The sequence below is a fragment of the Papaver somniferum genome, chromosome 5 (genome assembly GCF_003573695.1).
Source record: "Papaver somniferum cultivar HN1 chromosome 5, ASM357369v1, whole genome shotgun sequence".
Classification (NCBI taxonomy): Eukaryota; Viridiplantae; Streptophyta; class Magnoliopsida; order Ranunculales; family Papaveraceae; genus Papaver; species Papaver somniferum.
Window position 1 is genome coordinate 194208884 of NC_039362.1, and position 4738 is coordinate 194213621.

Genomic DNA, 4738 nt, shown 5'->3' on the forward strand with positions numbered 1-4738 from the left:
TTGCGGAGCAGTTGAAGATAAATTAAGCTCAACACTCTATTATCCTCTGCATCTCTGTTACAAACAAAATGGTCGTTGGGTACTAAAAACTGAAGGTACTTGTTGCCGACAAGTAGTAATAGAAGATGAAGGCGATCTTGGTGTTCCCTTTCTCATGATTACAAGCCTATCCATATCTAAACAAAGATGAAGACAAATTAGATCATCAAATATATTAATTAAGAATACAATCCTAATTATCGAACCGAATAAATTTGATTAAACAACAGTTCTGTAGAAATAGTAAATAACCCAATCTTTTAATTTTGCATGCAAAAAGTTATTCTAAAATCACCAAAATTTAGGTTGAACCCTAAATTTAAACTCCAAAATAAAATTGAGAAGGTATCTCGTCCTTATGATGAATCTACGCAATTCTAATTATCAAAACACTAGCAAATGTACCACCTAAGCGCTAAATCTCGTGATGTACACATATGCATACTCTTGCTTCCGATTTATGGACTTTACACTAATGTGCGAACACACTGTATATGCTTATATCCAAAGATGGTTACATCATCAACTCTTTATTTCAATCATTGAAACATTCTTCTATAATGTTAATAGCCGTTTTCACACACTATCAACATCAAAGCAATTTTCAAGATATTGAAATAATCATTATTGAAACCTTCCAAGTCTTACACCAAATGATTGTATCACACAAACCATGTAAGATGTTACTCGGCATTTTCTCATGATATAAGATGAACTTGGTCGAAGCGAAAGCTTACCAACATATATTTCGAGAAATATGTAAGTGAGATATACTCAGCGAAATCTCAAATGTGTATAGAGAAAACTATATTGTAACACGACTTATGTCTCAATATAGGAGATAGTAGAAATAGACTTTCCAAGTGGAAGATAAGTTCAAGTCTCCACATTCCTTTTGTCGAAGAAGTTCCACAAGCTCCCCTTAGTAGTTCTTCGTCTTCAAGAGATGAACGTCGAGAGATTTAAGCTTAACTACACTAACTATGTCCTAGTCCGAGACATCTACAAATAGGCTAGAAATCAAGACTTATAGTTTTGATCACTAACATTGACAAACATGCTTGAGATAGAAACGCATGCGAGTTTGACTGAGCAATGCTCTAAAAATCTCCCCCTTTGTCAATTTTAGTGACAAAACTATCAATACATATGGATTACAAAAAAGATAAAAAAATAAGCTTCTTATCCACATGCTTGATCTCCTTGGCATCTTCAACGCGACTCTAAATCTTCGTCACTTCCAAGTACTCCATGATCCTAAAGGTCGTAAGTTCAGCATCACAGTTGTTGAAGATCCGTAGCTATAATAATGAGAAAACAAAATATTCTCGATCATTGTTATATAGTGTCATAGTATTATCACACAGCATCAAAGTTCAATTGTATCATAACTTTGACAATAACACTATGGTGATATGCATCACTCCCCCTTAGTCAATACATATCTCAACATGAAAACCACTCCCCCTTACATAATGATCCGTAAACCATATGTATTTGTAGTGTGAACTACACATTAATTCTCCCCCTTTTTGTCAACAAAATTGGAAAAGGTACGAAAATTAGTGGGATCCTAATGAAATTTCCACGGAGATACATTATGACCAAAAGGTGTATTAATATACCAACACATTTAGATGCAATCATAAAGTCGATGCTAAATGCATTCATCAAGGAGTTAATGAAGATACAAGATAACCCCTAAAAATTCCATAGACGCACCATCCACAAGGATTTAGAAATTAAGCACAAGTTCAAAATGAACTCTTCCCCATAAAATGTCATCCCCGAAAGAACAACAAAGGCGACCTTACTTTCACAAGAAAAGAAGGATTTCTTTTGGACAAACAAATCACATGAAAACATGAATTTGTATCCACAAAATTCAATTGAAATAACCACAAGGGAACCCATGATTAATTCAATTGGAATACACAACCAAATTAATCACGAAAAAAAATGATCAATTTAATTGGTCATGCTCGACATAAGCGAACTTACGGAGAAACAACTAAATAACCAAAAGAGAATGATTAATTTAGTTGATCATGTTCGACATAGGGAACCTCGCGGAGCAACAACTAAGTTAATCATAAGAAAATAATCAACTCAGTCGATTGTGCTCAACATAAGAAACCTTATGGAACAAAAACAGTATATGCACAAAGATTGCGGACCGGAGATCGACCAAATACTGCGGAATAGACAAGTATTCATTCTATTTTGCATCACTATTTGCAAAATGACATATAATAGACTTAATCCTTGTAAACAAAAGTTTTATCCTTTCTTTTTTATCAAAAACATGACATAAAAGGCTTTAACTTTTGTAATGCCAAAAGTTCATTCTATCTTACATTCATATCGACATAATAGAGATAACTTTTGAACAAGTATGGTACAGTCACAGGTTCACGGACGTAAACAACATATCCCATAACAATTTGCAATATATAAAATCATAAAGATTAAAATTGCACATATCATCTTCCAAAAAATACTTTAGAATTTAAATAAATAAATCTAAAAACAATGAAGATGAAAATCGTTGGGCATAGCTATGTGTACTCACAATAATGGCTATTCCAAACCCTAGTTATTCTTCCAAAAACATAAAAAGAAGATTTACTAGACAATAAAATCAACTCCTATGAAGCATTTCACTTACTTTGAATATTCTTCTCATATTCCATATATTCATCTAGATCATCTTCGATCAGATTAATCCTAGATTCAAGATTATCTATTTTTTCTTCAAGTCTCTTGGAAGAAGCTTCAAGCTCACTTTTCAAGGCTCGAACTTGTTCCAAGAAGAGATTCATGGTGAAAGAGAGCTTATCAAACTGAGAAACAGAAGGGTTACCATCAGCAGATGAACCATGTTTGTCAGAATATATTTCATTATCGGAAGAATCAAGACGAATCTTCTTAGAGGGAAAGAGAACGGTACAAACATCACTTTCTTTGCTTGAAAGGCTTGAAGAGGACATGATAGAAGAGATAAATGAAATGTTTATGCAAAGGAGAAAGTCTTCAACTTAAAAGGAGTGAAGAAAGAGGATAAATTTCCAAAAATACCTTTGACCAACCCTAACAGAAAATGGTTATCCTCAGATTAGGTCTTAACAATGTTTGTGAAAAAATGTGGTTCTTAGCAGAAAACAGAAAGAGACAAGACAATCTCTAGAGAGATAACATAAATATTTCATCACAACCCTCTTGAAGATTATGCTTATTGTCTAAGAGGGATAGACAAAAGGCATCAACTCTAAAATTACAGAATGTAATTGTTCCAATCCATTGCGGGACTGGGAGATTTCTTACGAGGGGATGCAGTATTTGTTAATTTTTGTTTATGTATTTTCTTTAAGACAGAAGAATTATGCACATCATTCTTTTCCTTTTACACAAAGTTTTGAAAAACTTGATTGTAGTTTTTTGCATACTATGGAGCAATTTGGAAATTTCTTTTGAAAAGAAGGGTTTCATATGAAATTTCTTTTTCTTCTTCTGCACAAATCGTTTAGCAGAGGAGATCTTATCTTGATCTTCAATGTTAATAGCTTTAAGATGATCCTGCTGTCCACACAGAGAGACCAAGAATTTGATAAGATCTTGTGATTATCCATATCATCCTTTTTGTAAGCGTGACTTGAGTATGATATAGGGACGGGAGGAGTTTGCTGATAGTGTTTAAAGGACTCATCCAAAGAGGTTCGACAAGTCTTATTGCAATCACAATTGTAATTGACAACCTCCAATCTTAAATTAATCAACTGATATTCCATATCTTCAATCTTTTTAATCAAGGCTTCCTTTTCCAGTTGAAACACTTCTTAAGAAGTAAAATTGTTCATCATGGAATAATCAGGACTATTCAGAGGACAAGTGTGATTATCAGCAAACAGGTTAAGTGCACATTCATAGATTTCATTCTCAGGACAATAGTCAAGAGTATCCATCCATGCTTTGGTTTACGCACCCAACTCCGTATCGGGATCTATATAAGTATCATGGATACTTTTATAGCGCTTTGAACAAGTTTCGCAAACATATTTTCTCTGAACTTTCTTATCCTTCTTAATGATTGTCTTGGCTTTCTTTTGAGACTTTCTTTTACTCCGTCTAAGAGTTTTCTTAAGATGTTGTATAAACAGTGACAACGTAAAGTTAAAGCAATTCTCATCTCTATCAATCAATCTAGGATGTTGATATTTTCTATCAGTTGAAGCAACATGATGTTTGTCTCTGTGTTTAAGTTCAAGATCGAAGATTTTAAGCTTTCCAACTAGAGTATTTTTGGAAAGTGTATCAAGGCTATGTCCCTCAACGATGGCATGCTTCTTAGAATCGTATCTAGATGGCAGTGATCTGAGAATTTTCATCACAATTTCCTTTACAGGATTAGTCTTACCCAATGCAAAAGATGCATTAACAATTTCAGACACTTTGTGATTAAACTCATCAAATGAATCTTCATCTGCCATACGAAGGTTTTCTCAATCGGAATTAAGGTTTTGAAGCCTAGATTCCTTTTCACTGGTATTACCTTCAAATACGGTTTCTATGATATCCCAAGCATCTTTAGACCTAGTGCACTTAGTCACATGGTGCTGAAGATCTGGGATAATGGCATGTATGATGGCATTCAAACCGTCGTAGTTTTGCTTTGCAACAAGTATCTCGGCAACATTATATT